General features: G+C 43.6%; 1 protein-coding gene across 2 annotated transcripts in view; it reads right to left on the bottom strand.

Moving 5' to 3' along the window:
• LOC146822031 (clusterin-like) overlaps positions 1-15,506 on the bottom strand; it is a 416,491-nt gene extending 400,985 nt beyond the window's left edge. Inside the window, exon 1 of one of the 2 annotated variants that reach the window (XM_085609414.1) lies at positions 15,387-15,506. The gene's annotated coding sequence lies outside the window, so the exon portion shown is untranslated. Of the gene's footprint in view, positions 1-15,351 lie in introns of both variants that reach the window. The other variant, XM_085609415.1, reaches the window with a different exon arrangement.
• Positions 15,507-20,502: the final 4,996 nt, after the last annotated feature.

Raw genomic sequence — 20,502 nt, 5'->3', positions numbered from 1 at the left:
CCATAATGCTCCACCTAATCACATGACAGGAAGTGATGTCTGTTTTTGAAAAAGTATTCGAATGTTGAGGATTTGGGTGTGTAGCATTATCGTGATCAAGGTCTAGTGCCAAGACCGAAACGCGTCGATTTGTGGCTTTTCATAAAACAACAATGAGATAAGAAATGAAATAAAATACTTCACATCATTAACCTTTTGCGGAGTGCGACCCTGTGCTTCTTCTGAAGGAAGTGGTCGAATATATATATATATATATATATATATATATATAAAATATATATATACACTCGCATGATTCACCAAATATCTTTCATTCTTGGCTTGCATTTTGCTTCCTCTTACCACAGCCCATAGCACAAGGGAGTGGGCATTTTACTGGAACATATATGTAGTGCAACTCAAAAAACAGTTTCCCAGCAAAATGGTCATAGGCACTTGATTTTACAAGTGATTGCTACTACCTATATATACTAGGTTGTCTTCAAAAGTGTTCCATAGTAATCAAGACATTTATTTAAACCTTCGATATTGATTCATCAGCATACACCAGCATTGCCTATTTGCTTATCCTATTGAACTCAAAAAGAATTTATAAGCATAGCAAAAGTAGATGTATACATTTTTATGTTGAAACCTCACTACCTGAAGGTTTCGAAGGACATTTGAAGCAGTTGCATCTAATGCAAGAGGGCTATTTAGTTGTTAATGACTTCACGCTGTTTCTTCTGACTCGAAAAGGACATCTAGTAATTACTAAAGGTACTGTAGCTATTGTTTGAAAGGCCAGACCGATTGGCTTTGCCAGTGCTTCATTTGTTTTGTTTTGCTTTTTAAATGTATTAAAAATGTTCTGCCTCAATCATCTCCATTGCTCCACAACCACTCCCCTGTACTTCTCCCCTGTGCTCTCTCTCCTCTTTCTCTACTTCTCCAAGTTCTGCTCTGCGCCTCCAGTAACATTTTTTTTTAATATTGTTTTTATATCTTTTGCAAGGCATGGCAGTTGCCACCCGGTTCCTTTTCTCAAGTGTCATAGAAAAATATGCTAAATATTAAAGTCAATTATTTTAATAGATTTATTTTAAACTTAGAACACAATAAATACATTCTACAACACTATTAAATTAATTTTGAATTACTTTTTATTTAGTTTAAATTTATTACAATAAATTACAATTACTTTTCTGAAGTTTAAATGACAATTATTTTTCTGAAGTTTAAATTAAAAAATCCCACCTAAAGTAAAACAAAAGTAAATTTTTTATGTATTAAATTATTAAAAGCTATGTATCCAAAGAATTATAAGAAATTGTGGCTCTCAATCAATCCATCTTTATTCGGCTATGAAATAGTCATAAAAGCGCACAATAAAATACAATATACATAAAAGGAACATCGTCTTTCTTAAGCCAGTAAATGTTTAAAACATTGTAATAGGAGAGAGATCAATATTCTAACATTGTTTTCCCAGAGGATACAGCAGCTTGAAGAAACATAGTTATGCAACAACATGTTTCATCATTAGACAGGGTACGTAGGAAGTGATATGCCTGCATACAAGATCATATCTTTATGGCTCTCATAAATGGTAAAAGAGATTTCTGGGTGTATAACATATAAAAACCACAGGAAAAAAAAAGAAAAAACAGCATATTTTGTTGAGAATGTTTATTGCATGGGCATGTTCTTAGATCAAGCTCCTGTTGATACCCCCTTGGAAAGCATAAGAGATATTTTATTGTACCAGCCCTAAAGCTATACTTTAAAGACCATGTTCAGCTTCTATTCATGTTCCATAAGTAATCCAAGCTCAACTCCCCTAAATTAAAGTGCAGATAATCTAAAACACTCCAATAATAAATGCTTCACTTGCTTCCTACAAGTGGCAGTCTGTGGCTCTCTTACCAAAAACTTATCTATTTATCCTAGACGTTCTACTGATTTTTTGACATAGGCTAACCAGGGAATGGAAAGGCCCTTGTCACAGGCCAAACAATCATTGACAATACTCTTTGTTAGTGTGGCACCTTCTGCAGTCCAAATAGACAGCCACAGGGTAGGATGACCGTAAAAGGGGGCGCCAGGAGACGGCGCCCCCTTTTTACGGACATTCTACCCATTGTCTTCTGTAATTTGTGCATCATTGACTGCCTGGATGTCTTGAATATGTAATACCTGTTGTACCACTTTGTTCTTCATTGCGCCTTACACCACCGCTGTATATACCACATCACGTGCCACTTGCGCCGTCACAATTTTCACGAGCACTTGTGCACAGTATCCTATTGGTTACATGTCCATTAATGTTACGCAGTGCTTTCTTACCATGTGCTTGTACATATGATGTAATTAGCTGTGAAGGGGGGAGAAAGAGAGACTGTTGCGTGTTAAACTGATGTTTTGCCACTCTTTTTAACGATTTTAAACAAACAATCTTGCTATTTGCACACGTTTAATTGCACTGTGATTTTACAAATTGCTTTTACTCTGACTCGATTCTCGTAGCGCGGAGCTCATTTTGGAGTGGGATCACTCTCATCGGGTTAGCGCTCTAGTTTGTTAACGCCGACTATAAAAAGCGCCATGGCGCGACCGCACACTGCTGTGAAGGGGGGAGAAAGAGAGACTGTTGCGTGTTAAACTGATGTTTTGCCACTCTTTTTAACGATTTTAAACAAACAATCTTGCTATTTGCACACGTTTAATTGCACTGTGATTTTACAAATTGCTTTTACTCTGACTCGATTCTCGTAGCGCGGAGCTCATTTTGGAGTGGGATCACTCTCATCGGGTTAGCGCTCTAGTTTGTTAACGCCGACTATAAAAAGCGCCATGGCGCGACCGCACACTGCTGTGAAGGGGGGAGAAAGAGAGACTGTTGCGTGTTAAACTGATGTTTTGCCACTCTTTTTAACGATTTTAAACAAACAATCTTGCTATTTGCACACGTTTAATTGCACTGTGATTTTACAAATTGCTTTTACTCTGACTCGATTCTCGTAGCGCGGAGCTCATTTTGGAGTGGGATCACTCTCATCGGGTTAGCGCTCTAGTTTGTTAACGCCGACTATAAAAAGCGCCATGGCGCGACCGCACACTGCTGTGAAGGGGGGAGAAAGAGAGACTGTTGCGTGTTAAACTGATGTTTTGCCACTCTTTTTAACGATTTTAAACAAACAATCTTGCTATTTGCACACGTTTAATTGCACTGTGATTTTACAAATTGCTTTTACTCTGACTCGATTCTCGTAGCGCGGAGCTCATTTTGGAGTGGGATCACTCTCATCGGGTTAGCGCTCTAGTTTGTTAACGCCGACTATAAAAAGCGCCATGGCGCGACCGCACACTGCTGTGAAGGGGGGAGAAAGAGAGACTGTTGCGTGTTAAACTGATGTTTTGCCACTCTTTTTAACGATTTTAAACAAACAATCTTGCTATTTGCACACGTTTAATTGCACTGTGATTTTACAAATTGCTTTTACTCTGACTCGATTCTCGTAGCGCGGAGCTCATTTTGGAGTGGGATCACTCTCATCGGGTTAGCGCTCTAGTTTGTTAACGCCGACTATAAAAAGCGCCATGGCGCGACCGCACACTGCTGTGAAGGGGGGAGAAAGAGAGACTGTTGCGTGTTAAACTGATGTTTTGCCACTCTTTTTAACGATTTTAAACAAACAATCTTGCTATTTGCACACGTTTAATTGCACTGTGATTTTACAAATTGCTTTTACTCTGACTCGATTCTCGTAGCGCGGAGCTCATTTTGGAGTGGGATCACTCTCATCGGGTTAGCGCTCTAGTTTGTTAACGCCGACTATAAAAAGCGCCATGGCGCAACCGCACACTGCTGTGAAGGGGGGAGAAAGAGAGACTGTTGCGTGTTAAACTGATGTTTTGCCACTCTTTTTAACGATTTTAAACAAACAATCTTGCTATTTGCACGCGTTTAATTGCACTGTGATTTTACAAATTGCTTTTACTCTGACTCGATTCTCGTAGCGCGGAGCTCATTTTGGAGTGGGATCACTCTCATCGGGTTAGCGCTCTAGTTTGTTAACGCCGACTATAAAAAGAGCCATGGCGCGACCGCACACTGCTGTGAAGGGGGGAGAAAGAGAGACTGTTGCGTGTTAAACTGATGTTTTGCCACTCTTTTTAACGATTTTAAACAAACAATCTTGCTATTTGCACACGTTTAATTGCACTGTGATTTTACAAATTGCTTTTACTCTGACTCGATTCTCGTAGCGCGGAGCTCATTTTGGAGTGGGATCACTCTCATCGGGTTAGCGCTCTAGTTTGTTAACGCCGACTATAAAAAGCGCCATGGCGCGACCGCACACTGCTGTGAAGGGGGGAGAAAGAGAGACTGTTGCGTGTTAAACTGATGTTTTGCCACTCTTTTTAACGATTTTAAACAAACAATCTTGCTATTTGCACACGTTTAATTGCACTGTGATTTTACAAATTGCTTTTACTCTGACTCGATTCTCGTAGCGCGGAGCTCATTTTGGAGTGGGATCACTCTCATCGGGTTAGCGCTCTAGTTTGTTAACGCCGACTATAAAAAGCGCCATGGCGCGACCGCACACTGCTGTGAAGGGGGGAGAAAGAGAGACTGTTGCGTGTTAAACTGATATTTTGCCACTCTTTTTAACGATTTTAAACAAACAATCTTGCTATTTGCACACGTTTAATTGCACTGTGATTTTACAAATTGCTTTTACTCTGACTCGATTCTCGTAGCGCGGAGCTCATTTTGGAGTGGGATCACTCTCATCGGGTTAGCGCTCTAGTTTGTTAACGCCGACTATAAAAAGCGCCATGGCGCGACCGCACACTGCTGTGAAGGGGGGAGAAAGAGAGACTGTTGCGTGTTAAACTGATGTTTTGCCACTCTTTTTAACGATTTTAAACAAACAATCTTGCTATTTGCACACGTTTAATTGCACTGTGATTTTACAAATTGCTTTTACTCTGACTCGATTCTCGTAGCGCGGAGCTCATTTTGGAGTGGGATCACTCTCATCGGGTTAGCGCTCTAGTTTGTTAACGCCGACTATAAAAAGCGCCATGGCGCGACCGCGCAGCGGGCGCGCCGGCGGCGCGCCAAAGGCAAGCCCGTCTGCACCCGTCCGCGCCAAGACCGCGACTAGCGCCATGGACTATATGCGAGGTACAAAAGTAACTTATTCGCGGGATGAACTCATGTCACTAAATAATGGTAAGTGTTTGTTGCCGTGCTTGCTGCTAACGCATGATACAGTCGGTTCCAACTGTTGCTCAACATGTGGCCTAAGAACATCCTTCTATCCATCTACATGCATAACTAACATCATATGCAACACCTCTACTAGTCAGATGGCCTGCCGCACAGACTATACAGATACTTTATCACCCCACCTAACTTCTAGCAATACTGCATTTAGCACTAACGAGCTTAGTTGCGTTTTATTCAATACAAGATCGATGTCCAAACATAAATACGAATTAGAGGATCTTATATCCTCAACCAGTCCGGACCTGATTTTCCTTACGGAAACATGGTCAACAATCTCTTCTGCACCAGATTGGCAAATAGCAATTCCCCTAGGCTACTCACTGGCACAAGTAGACAGGACCTCAACGGTTGGGGGAGGTATTGCGCTCATTTATCGCTCCCATCTACAAACTGTTTTTAAACAAGAACTCACATTAGAAGCTGAAGCTATGTCATTCACTGTAAAATTCAATAACCATGAACTCCTATCCGGTCTACTGGTATATAGACCCCCTGGAGCAAGAGTTCCTTTCATTAAATCCCTCCAGACCTTCTTAGAATCCTGCTATGACACTGCAACACTTACGGTCCTAGGTGACTTCAACTTTCATTTAGATGACTTAAATAACTTTGACTCATCTAATCTAATTGACAACTTGGCAGGATTCGGACTGTGGCAAATTATATCACGGCCCACCCACGTAGCGGGGCACATACTTGATGGAATCTTCACAAATAACCAAAAGATTGAAGTGAAAGACATATTACCGGTCCCCTGGTCAGACCATTCAGTAATATATTTTAAAGTTAACTTGCCTCTGTCAGCAATCGGACGGAAAGTCCGTACTCGGCTAACAAATACTCACCCTTGGAAGGATATAAAAAGTGAGGAATTGGTCGGTATTCTGACTAACTGCCCTCCCCATTTGGAGAACAGTGATGAAGGGGCCACTAACTTCGACTCCTGGATCCAAAAGGCAGTCGATAAATTGGCCCCTGTAAAACCCACTCAACCCAAAAAACGATTACTTACCTCGCCTTGGTATACAGCCGAGCTTAAGCTAGCTAAAATACAATGTAGGCGACAGGAACGCCTATGGAGACTAGACTATAGCCCCACATCAAAGAAGGAATACAATCTCACTTTGGAAAAATATAAATCACTAATTAAACAAGCCAAAGTGACTTATTTCACTAACAAAATCCAAGAGGCAAAAAATTCTTCTAAGGAACTTTTTAAAGTAGTCACCACTTTAAGCAAAAGTCCTAATGACACCACTTTTTGTCCTGATCAAAATTTTGTTGATAGTCTTGCTATCTTCTTCCAACGTAAGATCCAAGACGTCTACAATGATCTCCAGAAGCTACAGACTGAACCCAACAAAGACACAGGCAAGCCCCTGGAGAACCGACTCTTGCTAAACGGTCTGTCTAAATTCTCAACTTTTAGCATAAAACAGGTCAATGACGCACTACTTCAAATAAAATCAGGTTCCCCCCTTGATCCGTGCCCCTCCTATATATACCATTTGGCCCCCATGGAAATAAGTGCATCATTAGCCCCCTTGCTTAATAAAATCACTAGTTCAGGTGTTTTCCCATCAAGTTGGAAAAAGGCCTGTATCAGGCCCATTCTCAAGAAGCCTTCACTAGACCCACAGGATACTAAACACTATCGCCCCATCTCCTGTCTTCCATTTCCTTCCAAAGTTGCAGAAAAAATGATCAACCAGGAGCTGATGCAATTCATTGATTCCAACAATTTACTAGATGCAACACAACACGGCTTTAGATCACGCCATTCTACAGAATCAGCTTTAATTATGGCTATGGAGGAAATTCGAAAAGTCATGGACAGTGGAGGCAGGGCCACTCTTGTCCTTCTTGATCTAACAGCTGCCTTCGACACTGTTAACCATAGAGTGTTACTGGAAAGATTGAACGAAATAGGTATTAGAGATACTGCTTTGGCGCTTCTGCGCTCCTTCCTTGATGCAAGATCACAGCAAATCCACTGGGAGGGACTTCAGTCTGCTGAACTCTCTCTCCCGTGTGGTGTTCCTCAGGGATCAGCACTATCCCCTACGTTGTTCAATCTATATGTTACCCCATTGGCTAACATAATTAAAAATCATGGCCTAAAATTAGTGTCGTATGCAGATGACACCCAGCTGGTGGTGTCCCTGACACAAAATCACGAAGCTACTGCGGAGAGATTTAGAAGCTGTCTTGCCGGAGTAATGAGATGGATGAGTTCAAACTTTCTTAAGCTTAACACCGAAAAGACGGAGGTGTTGGAATTCGGTCAAAAACCATCCATCTGGAATGACCTCTGGTGGCCTCCAGAGGCGGGCGCTTGCCCTGTTCCTGCACACAAAGTGAAGAACCTAGGCTTCATGGTGGACAAAGATCTCTCATTGACCCACCAAGTCAACCAGGTCACCTCTGCCTGTTTCCTGATGATTAAAATTCTTCGTAAAATTCTGCCTTTTATCCCTCCGTCCCTAAGGAAAACTGTAGTAGGAGCTCTGGTCCTATCTCGTATAGATTACTGTAATGCACTATACTCTGGGATTGGTGAGCGACAACTCTCAAAACTCCAATCTCTGCAGAACGCAGCTGTAAGAGTACTGCTGGACCTCCCAAAACATCATCCCACCTCAGCAAGCATGAAGAGGCTTCATTGGCTTCCTGTGCGCAATCGTATTCAATTTAAGATCCTATGCCTAGTGCACAAAGCAGTATATGGAGGAGGTGCAGATGACGTGGAAACGTTATTTCCTCGGTACGTTCCTAGTCGTACACTCAGATCCATGAGTAAGGGCCTGGTTGGCATTTCTAAATTCAAAAGGGCCCGTTGGGGAGGCAAGGCTTTCTCTTTCCAGGCAGCAAGCCTATGGAACAGATTACCTACAGAACTTCGGCTAACAACAAGTAAGTTTCAGTTTAGAAAGGCCGCGAAAACCTGGCTCTTTACCAAACCATAGATTTTCTCCTCGTACCCCTTTCCAGCTCAGCGCCAAGACGCCTCGGCATAAGTGCGCTTAACAAATATCTCAGTCAGTCAGTCAGTCAGTCAATATGTCCAACATGTTTTAATCGATTCTAAATACAAAGTAACCCCTACATGTATACGTCTCCCTGTGTCTCTCCCTACGCTGATTCAATCCTTAGCAATTCTTTTTTGCTTACTTTATTTGTTCCGCTAATGATACCCACATTGAGACATTGTAGTTTGATATAGTTTACTGCCCCAGTCTCGCTGTGGTTTACGGGCTACCTCCTGTGGTCTGATACTGTCTAATCAAAGAAATAGGGCGGAAACATCTAGGTTCCACCATTTTACCTTTTTAAAAAATTGAGACAATAGTCAAAGAAGTCCAGGAAGAAGGATCGAGGAGTAGTTTAAATTATTATACACATTTGCCAGTACGGGGCCCAATTTTTTTTTATTACATTTGATGATATCCATGGGGACACCATCCGGTCCTGGAGCCTTCCCACCTGTGCTTTCTCTGATAGCGATCTCTACATCCTGCACTGAAAAGACTAAGTGAGGCGGTTCTGCCTAACCTTAAGGGAGTCAAATCCCTGTCTGTATACATTTTTTTTAAATATGATGCCCACTCCTCCCCATTTATATTACATCCAACTGTCATTCCTCTACAATCAAGGGAGCGCATGGTGAACACTGAATTCCAGAAAGTTTTACTATCCCGTGTATTAGCAGTAACAGCCAGCATGGTCCACTGTTGAGTAATAACTTCAGTCCTTCTTTTATGTGTGACTTCTTTATATGCCTTCCTCAAAATAGACACTAAAGCACGGTCCCGGGGCTCAGCATTTAAAGCCCTTCTTAGCTAGCAGGTCACGAGTGAAAAGTCGTGATCAAACCAGCGATGGTTCTAGCATTAAAATCACCCCCTAGGCAAAGATAAAGTTGCTGGGTCCCGTTGTGATTTCTTCTCTACCTGTGCGGCAATAAATGAAAATAAACCTGGAAATTTTAAGTTTCGGTCGTGTGTAAAATCATTATTATAAAAAGTTATAAACAATATAGTCAAGACCCCTCTATACCAAACTGCTTGAAAATTGGTTCAAATTACATTCTCCATTTATGCGGAGCCACCAATTGACAAACTGAATCATCCTGAACGAGATGTCAGCACTGGGACGCGGAAACACATAAAACCATCAAAATCAATAGGGTTCATTTTCCAGGTTTCCTGTAGTAATATAATATTGTATGTCTCAATGAAGTTTTGCCAGTTGGGAAGGAATATCTTCGATCGAGTTCCAGCAATATTCCAACTCAATATTTTTAGCACTGATACCATTTTAGATGGGGGTATAGGAACAAGGATTGGGGAGGAAGGTCCGAAGTTCTGCATTGCAGCCCTATCCGGGAGAATCTGTGGGCTCGCATCCTACCCTTCATTCTCGGTCTGTGCCATAGGAAATGTATGTACTACAGAAACCTCAGCAAGTCTAATTATGGAATTTTGTCCATAAAGCTGGGGATCCAAGCTGACTCTCATTACAATGGCGGTCGGACAACCATCCCTCGGTCATCGCCGTTGGCAGATGTCCATCTGACAATGAGTCGGCAGTCCCACCTCTCCAATTAGGATAGGACCACCAGCATGGCAGTCGGAATGTGCCTTTTTTGTACTGTAGCTTATTCTACGACCCGGGAAAAGGGCTGCAGCACAAGCCACAGGACAAACAGGCACTTTTCAAACATTCAGGCACCGTGTGCCAGACACCATATGGTGCATGGCACACGATGCATGGACATTTGGGGTGCACTATGTGCCCTCCTGCCCACTTAGCAGTGGCCTACAGGGTACGGGGCCATGCTTAAAGGTCTCCAATGTCCGTTTCCATCTGCCTTTTCATGGTGGTGGAACTGCCATGAAAAGGCAGTCGGAAAGGGGCATCCTCATCACTATGGAGGTGCCTGTGCAGGCACCGCCTCCATTAAAGGGATTTGTGGTCGACCACTACCCCGACTGGTTCCTTGAGCCTCTCGGAGACAGCAGTCTTCCCAACCAACATAATCGCTCCAACCGCCGGTATTGTAATCCGGCGGTTGGGCTGATGCCCTGGATAAATTCAGTTCCACCACCTGTTTCAGGGGATGAAGTCATGTAAGTCTACACTTTTGAGTTACATTACAATCAGAAATGGTCAATAGCCAAAAGGAGTGAAATTACTCAAATGTTTAAGAGTAAACTTACACATATAAATTACCCACGAGTGTAACTTACCTATGTGAATAGCCCCAAATGTGTTTGCACTTGCTAATATGCTCATGAAATTCATAACCTGTTTTCTAAATATACCTAGACTATAGTATAATAAAATAATTTGATACACAAACTGACATGTCTCGATGGGGGCTCAAACCGGTAGAGCAGACCAGAGGGAATTCCTTAAAGACTTGTCAGTGGCAGGACTGATTGCCCATCCCCCAATTGAACCTACATTAGGGAAGAAATGAGGATGGTGTCATGGGACACGTAGGGACACCTTCAATGACTCGGGCTTAGAGGACTCCGGAGTGGGACTCAAATCTTCAATTCAAAACACCCTCTTGTTTCCCCAGACCCCCTCCAAAGCCATTATCATCTGGAGCTAATCAAGGAGTTGTTGAGTCATGTACTGGGCAGAATGTACATCCTGCAGGCAATAAAAAAGGGGGTTTCTGCCCTGCCTGGTTGGTACCAACAGAGGGAGCCCACTCACCTGCCTCCTTTCCTCCTACCCTGTCTCTATATCTTCTTCCAGGCCCCTCGTTTCTCTCCACCTGTTGTCTTTATCAGTGCACCCACTTCACCGACCTCTCTGTCCCTATGCTAATTTCATTCATAAGATTTTAGGTTGTGCTCTCCCGCCATATATGCCTGGGCAGGAAAAGGTGATGTCCGCCATCCCATCCGACCCTGACGAGGATAGCTAGGCATGTATTCCCTCAATGCAGGACAACCAGGACAGCGCCATCTCCGGGTCATTTGGGGTTTATTTTAAATTGGAATGTCATCTTTCGATCAAAATGTTGCATTGGGGCATTTAATTTCTGGTTATGGAATTTACTGTTAAACTTTCATTTTGGAGTTCTTTCCTTTCTGTTGTTTCTGTTTAAAAATCCACTCCCTGGACCCAAGCACTATTTTAATTACGTTTTCACATTCTTATTTTGTGGACTCCCAACACCCCTCTGCCCCCATTCCATTTTTCGCTCAAGCCTTTTTCTTCCTATCCTATATCTAATGTTTTTTTTGTTATCACTACCATACCTGAACTTTGGTTTGCTTTTACATGTGTGTGTCCTGCGTGAGAATGACTGTTGATCTTGGCATGACATTTTAAATTGCTGCTGCTCCTACCCGTACATTTAGCATGTCCAGCAACATGCAATAGACATTATTCATTGTTATAAATACCAGTGTACAGCATATAAATATTTTGTTCTGAAGGATGTGCTGGTGTGTCACGTGACCCTATATGAATACTGAAAATGGTGGGTAAGAACAGTCCAGCCCAAACTGCCAGGCCAGGTCCTCCTTGAACGGGAACACAAGCAACCCAGGGCCGGTTTCACATTGATTAGGGATCAGGATTTGGGTGGTGCTTGGTTCCAGTGGCACAGTGAGCAAAGGACCCATGTCAGGGCACACCCTCGAATTCGAGGGCATAGCATCAAGCACACAAACGGTGTGCTCTTGGCCGCTCCATGCATTGGGTATTAGTCTGGAACCGGCCAGCATCTTCGTTAAAATATGACATCATTATCCACCACAGCTTCGAGCAAGGTCACTCTATATGCTACCGCACACACGGAATACACAAATTACAATTAGTGAACCCCCTGCTGCTACAGTCTTGTGAATGTGCAGTGCACCAAGTGGGCAATGTTCCTCGATACACGGCGAAGTCACACTAAGGTTCAACCTCTTTTTTTTATTTTTGTTGAGCAGAGCATCGAGAACATTGAAATAACATATGATCAAGCATTAACAGGAATCAAAAATGGGTTAAAAATTAACTAAAATCAATTCCTTCATCTTTCCGAACTACAACCAATGACTGCTAAAAGCAGAGAAACCGCTTTAAACAAAGCTATCATATATAGCTACCTAGCTGTTTTGGAAGCTGAAGAGAAAAAGTGCAGCTAAGTAATGGAAAAATTATAAAGTGCCACAGTACTAAAATGCAAGTGCAAAACTGCAAAACTGCTATGCTAAAGTGCTAGGATAATCCGGAAAATTGCCTCCAAACTATTAAGAAGATATTCCTTATTCTGCCAAACATTTAAAAATAATAGTACAACAACTAGACTCCGTTTTCAGGCTAGTGCTACTCATCTGTCTGGTTTTCCAAATTACTTAAAAACTTCCAGTTTATATTAAACTTCTTGAAGGCTCCCACACGGATCGCGTAGGCTTCTTCAAAAACCTGCGTCCGTTTCATTTTATTCAACCATTTGTTGTAAGTAGGAACTTCCCTAGACCTCCAATTCTGGAGAATTAAGGAGCGGGCTACCAAGGAGGCAATAAAAAGAAAAATGTCTTCAGCTTTCCTCAAATTCGTCCTATCTTTGCAAATTCCAAACAGGGCCACCTCGACCTCGGACAATATCCTCTTTTTGAATGCCCTATTTAGAGTCGAGAAAATCTACCCCCCAAAAAGGCCCCAATCTAGGACATGTAAAAATGATATGTAGCCAGCCTCCTTCCCCATCCGCCTGGCATCAAAAGCATCTATTTTCAACTTCCGGGTACCTTTTATTGAGTGCTTTCGGAGAAACGTATGCCAGCCATAGGGATAAAAAGGCCATTCTTTTAAAATTGGCTGCTCTCAGAGCCTTACTCCCACGCCAACAAATAACTTCCCATTCATTATTAGAAAAGGTACATTGCGTTTCACGGGTCACCCTTTCCAAATGGTTCTCTATCAATAGGAGTTGGCCCGGATTACGTAGCAAACAATACCAATTCCCTACTCCACTTAACTTTGCCCCTAAAAGGGCTGTCACAAGTTTATTCAGGGTATCAAAAGAAAAATTCTGTTTTTTTAGAAAATGGACAAGTTATAAATACTCAAAAAAAGCTGGGGTCCTCTGATCTCCACTCCTCAACAACACCTCCTGCCACGAAATTACCCTATTCTGGATTAAAAAATATCTTAGCTCTCCTAGCCCACAACCCTCCCAATTTTTCAAATGCCATGATTGAATTCGAAGGTCAAGGTTCTTGCATTCCCTCCGTTTTAAGTAATGAAACCCGGAGGAGTCCGTCCCCTTAAAAAACAGATTGAAGTCTGTCTGGTGGAGTAGTCCTTCAACTTCTTATATCTTGTTTTTTTTTAAAGTTTGGAGGTTTTTAAAAATTTTGGGATCTGAGAACCGGCTTCCTGCACCATTTTATCCACAAAGAAATTGTCTTTTAACCCATTACTAACCAATAAACATGCTAGTAAGTCTAAAAAAGCTGTATCGTAATAATTTTGTATGTGCAGTAAAAGCCAGCCCTCCCTGTTCAATGGTTAATTGTAGTGATGGAAGTTTGACCCTTGGTACCTTTTCTCCCAAACTGTCTGACCATAGTTTCCAACTCTTTAAAAAAGTCCATAGTCATTTTAATAGGTATGTTAATAAAAAGAAAAGTGAGTAGCGGAAGTATGGACATCTTAATAAGAGATACTCATCCCACCAGAGTCACAGGGAATTAAAGCCACTGCTCTAACAATCTCTTAATTTTACCTTGCATTCTTACATAATTCAGATTATATATCTGTTGGTATTGGTTAGTAACATAAATCCCCAAATATCTTATAGGGTCAGGCTTTGCAGCTTGCAACTTGAGGTTAGCTGGGAGAAAATTTATATCAGTATTCAAAACAAGAACTTCTGTTTTATTTAGATTTATTTTATAGCCCCCAAATAACTCGAATTTGCTAAATTACCTCATCGCCAATTTCAAATTCTGGCTATTAGGCTTCAGATATAAAATAATGTCGTCCGCGAGTAGCTTTAATTTGGCCTTACCCAAAATTGGAGCATTAATATCTGCATTGTCTCGCACTCTAATGGCTAATGGTTCTATAAAAAAGGTAAAGAGAAAGGGGACTTCCTTGTCTTGTCCCCCGATTTATTTTTACTGTACCAGCCCGTTTTGCATTTATTACCACCTGAGCCTGTGCCCCCTGATTTCGAAGCAGTGAAAAAACCTGAGGGGGAATACCGAATCTACCGAGGGCAAAAAACAAAGGGGCAGGTTTACAAGCCCCTTGCGCCACTTTTGCGTCACTTTTCCCATGTTAAAAATGACGCAAAAGTGGCGCAAGGGGCTTGTAAATCTGCCCCAAAGTGTACCAGTTCACCAAGTCGAAAGCTTTTTCCACTAAAGTCCAACCTCAGAAGGATGAAAGCCTCAGTTTCATTTCGCAAACCTTTCGAGGAGTACTGCCGGAAAGTTGCAGCAGTGACAGGTTCCAGGCGCGCTCCTGGGAGGCCCTGTGGCTGCCTCTTTTTCCCGTGGGTGGGTCCGCGTTTCACCAGTGCCGGGGCGTCTGTACGCTCAGTGCAGCTCTGCATGGGGGATAGCCAGCACTGCTCTCATGTTTTCCTATACCTTTCTCCATGGACACACTACAACGCTTAGGGTTCATGCGATCCTCGTCTTTGTCTGGTAAGGCCCATTCTCCAACACTCGGGTGGGCTACATATGGCGCAGTTTCCAGAGGGTGAGAGGTCATCACACGCGAGCGTCCTCAGAATTTCAAGAAGAACCAGGCCTTGAAAGCCCCCTCCCCCACCCCTACTCCAGCAAAGGATTATCTCATGTAAAATGTCATATCACACACTAAAAGCACGGATTAATACAAGGTATACTTATGTGAATACATTTCTCTCGTGAATCCAGACATCGGTGCTTGTCACACAGGTTTACACAAATGGCTTTAGACAGCTCGGCTGCGAGTGCATAAACCCACTATAAAGCTGTACAGAAATGTAACGAGCAATGGAATGTGTCACTGTGGCACAGGTTGGCACGGGTAGTGAGCCCTGAGAAGCCTCCTCTACCCACCGCATGAATCCCCCGAGTGCCGGCCGGAACCTCACCTGCTGTCTCAGCAGGGGCGGCTGTTCTCCCTCTCTTCAGTCGGTGCAGAGGACTTCTCGTACCTGGGAGATGCTCGGGGTATTTATATCTCCCAGCGCAATCCGTGAGTCAGGAGTGAGTTATAGCTGTCCGGAGGCGGTGCGCGCGTGTCTCCACTGGAGGGCGCTCCGGGGTAACCTATACCTTCTCTTTCATCCCTAAATGGTTTTGATGCTAATTTCTGCCTTATAACAAATGGAACAGAAGACGCTCATTTACATGCCACTTGCGTCGCCGGTGCGTCACTTTAATATAAGTAATGTGACGTTCCGGCGGCCCAAAGTGCTTGTAAATAAGCCCCGCAGTGTTTCGCTGGAGGAAAATAGATTCGTAGGCCTATTAACCCCGTTTATGTGGCCTCACACTAAAGCAGCTGACTGTGGAACTGGGAAACCAGGTTCGAACCTCGGCGTCGGCTCACCATCCTGTGATTTTGGCCAAATTGCTTAAATTCCCCGTGTCTACCAAAAAACACGAATGTGTTCTTGTGTAAGGTAACTGGTGCCCATGTAAAGCGCTCCAATATATTCGGGCGGAGTTCGCGCTGCCGCTATATAAATCTGCAAAAAAATAAAATAATAATAGCCAACACAGAATAATAACAATAACGAACACCAATGCTGACATATTGAACATTGCTTGTTTCGTTGTCTTGTAGTTGCCTAAAAGTGTAAACAACAAGGACTAACATAGGCCAAGTTGGCCAACTCAGTGGCACTAACATAAAGGGTGAGCCAGCCAGCGCAAACGTTTACGAGCACAGACTGCAGTGTTATTGAATATATAGATGGTTGGTGCCTACATGCATTCTGGGAATTTCGAGTTACTCATGCCCTTCGGAGACTCCCTTTCACTCTATCCTAATATTCTGCCGAAACTTGAGTTGTCATCACGTAATCCAAGTAAGGTTATCGTTTTAACGTTCACCATCAGCTCTATAAAGTCGTAGAACAGCTCTCAGATTGAAATCCACACAATTAACAAATACAAACTTTTTAAAAGAAAGAAATCCCTCCCACACAGTGAACCATCGCACGGTTCTCAAGAATCCAGCAGTTAAACAAATATTTAGGGGGAAGGCTATTAAAATGTAGTGAGGCGTGGCAAAGAGATACAAAACAAATACAGCTTTTGAAGAGGTCCTATAACATAAAATACCTGGAAGTATGCCGTGAGGCAAACGTGTTCTTGGTAGGGAGGCCATCAAACAATCATAGAACCTTCTGATCCGGGCCTTCAAACACAGACAAACACGCCCAAGCTCTTATGACCTAAGCAGGCATGCGTGCCAGGGAGAAACGCGAAAATCATTGAAGACGCGGGGGAGGAAATGTGGCTGTAACGACAGCCCCATAGAGAAAGATCTCTGGTGCCCATAGGTGGTTTTTATAACACCCCTGGCATTGGGCAGGTTGGCGGGGCTGGGGCTGCTGCCCCACCATGGCTCTGGGCTCCTTTCGATGAGCAAAGACAGCCTGGAGGGGGTTGAGAAGTCAGCCCACTGTACTGGAAAGGGATCTATGCACTTCAGTCTGTGCCACCAGTAACAGCCCTAACATTTTGAACAGGTGCAGCATCACGGCTCGGATTGTCCAGTGTTTGTGCATTCCACACCTTTTTGAAGAGGTTGGGACCTGCGTGCCGGCCTAGACCATTGCTACGGAGGCTGTGGCTGGCCTGCTCCAAGTAGCAACGGCCTACTAGGTAACTGCTACAACTCAGTACATGGAAAGAATCCACAAACACATCAGGGCTCTGAGTGACCCCAACAGGGCGCTTAGGACATATCGGCGCATATCACCCAAGCGAGAATGATAATCAGAACTTGCATATTCATTCACTCATAAATCTCCGTGCCTTAAATCACTTGCACCAGACATCTGTCTGTAATCTACATGTGACTCATGCCTCAACTGGACATGTTCTGTGATCAATGACAGCCTGCATTCGTTTGCACTAATAAATACGTTGTTTGGGAATGAGAGATTGCACTTTGCTCTCCTATAACTTCAGTCCTTCTTTTATGTGTGTGACTGTGTGGTAATGAGCAAGCCTCCGGCTTGGAATGTCTTGGGTTTAGAATGTGCTATGAGGTCACTGGAGCTCTGCATTCCAATTGTTAGCAGTTGCTCGAGGGCCCCTTTCTTGGATGGATGTATTCATCTGGAATTTACCTGCTTTTACTCCAACCAACTGCTCGGTATCATCATTACATATCTGGCGACGAGGATGGGATTTGAGCAGATTCATATTACACGGAATTTGCACACTAGAATTTGGTGAAAATTCTTCAGTGATCTGCACGCTTTAAGCAGATTAATCTTTTTCTATGATTTGCTCAATATACACCAAATCCATGCAGAGTATTTCACCACTGGCACCTTTCTTGCAAGAACCAGGTGAACCTCTCCTGGAATGGAAACTTTGGATTCGTTCTTTTAATGCATTTTTAGTAGCCATTGATGCTACAAAATTCAAACCGGATAGAAAAAAAAGCTTAATGTATTATCATTATCATTTAGGAGTTGAAGGACACATTTTTTTGACCACTTACCTGATTATCCTGATATAGATGAGTCTGATTTTGATGAATATGACCTTGCCAGTGCTCAACGTAACAAATATTTTACCTAGTCAAAAAACCTTGTTGTTCATAGATTCAAATTTTTTACGAGAGTACAAAAGCCCTCAGAGAGGATCGATTCATATGTTACTGCTCTGAAGGTATTAGCTGCGACCTGAGAATTTGAAGAGTTTACTTCACAGCTAATAAGAGACCAGCCTGCAGTTAGATTTAATTCCCAAAAAATCCAAGAATGTCTTCTCAACTGTAAAAATCCGTCCTTAGATAAAGCTATCTATATAGCTAAGAATATTGAGGGTTCATGTCAAGACGTGAAATTGTTAAAGGAATCACTTACAAAACGACCATCTCTAGTGCTGTTATCAACAAACCCATTTCCAATACTGATAAAATTGATAACAAAAAGAACAAAAGTGTTTTTAAACCCACAACTCAAAATCCACAACTGTCTTTTCAAACTCGCAAGATCATTTGTTTCAGATGTGGATCACCTCATCATGTTTCCACCTTCAAATATTGTCCTGCACATGGACAACAATGCAAGAAATGTGGGAAAATGGGCCATTTCTCAAAAACATGCAGGGGGGGTAGGTTTAACAACCTTGTTCGCTGCGTAGTGAGTGAAGAGCATGATGTTGATGACAGCAACAGTGATGTCTTACTTAAAGAGTTAGCATTAGGTGTGAAATGTGTCAAACAAGAGAAAACTTCCTCAGTCGCTCATCAAGAAATTGAAGTTTGGATCAATGGTATTCCCATTAAGCTTCTAGTAGACACTGGAGCTCGTATTACTATTATAGATCATACTAAGTATGCACAGTTTTGGGGTACACAATCTTTACTACCTCTGGATGTCATGACAGTGGCTTTTGAGGGTAGTAAAGTCGATCTCATTGGTTATTTTTGGTCATCCATCAAGTTACTACATTCTTCCATCAATGGAAAAGTTTACGTAGCACGTAAAGGTATTAATGTTTAGGTCTTATTCATCAGGCTGAGTTTAATTTAACTATTAGACCTGGTTCAAGTAATCCCATTACCATTGAAAAGCATAATGTAACAAGTATTGATACTTCTGCTCACAACAAGCATAACATTAAGGTGCCGATTCCGATCCGGTAAAACCCGGGTACAAATGGTCGTATGGAGCGTTTTTTCCGTCCGACTCGTACCCGGGAAAAACACCTTACAAACTCGCAAGTACGATTCGCACAGAAATACCATTTCCGTACGAGTCGTAAAAAACACCAACCGGCAAAAAAATACATACAAATCTGATTCTGGACGGCGCATACGCGACGTCCGGACGGAGTCAGGCAGCGTTTTACGGACCAGCAAGTACGATTCGTACCCACAGCACTTCGCACGGCAATATTTTTACGGGACCCAAAAAGTGCCGGAAAAGCTAAGTACGCCACGAAGCATGGCGAAAAAGGGGCCCGGTATGCACCGTACCCCCATCCCTACACGTCCGCACCGTACCCCAGCACCTCCCCCATGTCTGCGCCATACCCCCACCCCCCGTATGTATGGTGCGTACCCCCACCACCCCGTATGTACGGTGCGTACACCCTGTATGTACGGTGCGTACCCCCACACCCCCATGTCCGCGCCGTACCCCCACCCCCGTATGTACGGTGCGTACCCCCACCCCCCCATGTCCGCGCCGTACCCCCACCACCCCGTATGTACGGTGCGTACCCCTGTATGTACGGTGCGTACCCCCACCCCCGTATGTACGGTGTGTACCCCCACCCCCCGTATGTACAGTGCGTACCCCCAGCGCGTAGCGCTGGGGGTACGCACCGTACATACGGGGGGTGGGGGTACGCACCGTACAAACGGGGGTGGGGGTACGCACCGTACATATGGGGGGTACGCACCATACGTACAGTACATACAGGGGGTACGCACCGTACATACGGGGTGGTGGGGGTACGCACCGTACATACGGGGGGTGGGGGTACGCACCGTACATACGGGGGGTGGGGGTATGCACCGTATATACGGGGGGTACGCACCGTACATACGGGGGTACGCACCGTACATACGGGGGGTGGGGGTACGGCGCGGACATGGGGGGGTGCTGGGGTACGGCACGGACATGGGGGGTGCTGGGGTATGGTGCGGATGTACGTGGGAGGGGTGGGAGGCTGGGGGGGGCCGTACGACTCGTACCCCTCGCCCAGGTGTGCCCGGGGTAGGGGTGGTACACAGTTTGCTCCGTACAGGACGTTTTACATGTGGGTGTATATTCGGATGGAGCGTATTACCTGCGTTTGTATATTCGGACGGACGGTACGGATCGTACTTGTGCGCTCGGACTTCAGTTTTACGAATCGTACGTAAAACTGTCCGGGGACGTGTCGTTGTCTTTTCCCGATGTCATTCGTATGTATTTTCCACGTACGAATCGTACTTGCCCGTTTGTACGGGACTTGTACGATTCGTACGTAAAAAAATACAGATACGATTCGTACGGGAAATTTTTT

This window comes from Triturus cristatus, chromosome 6 (genome assembly GCF_964204655.1).
Source record: "Triturus cristatus chromosome 6, aTriCri1.1, whole genome shotgun sequence".
Taxonomy (NCBI): domain Eukaryota; kingdom Metazoa; phylum Chordata; class Amphibia; order Caudata; family Salamandridae; genus Triturus; species Triturus cristatus.
Note: the sequence above shows the minus strand (reverse complement) of the source record. Positions and strands in the feature narration are given on the sequence as shown.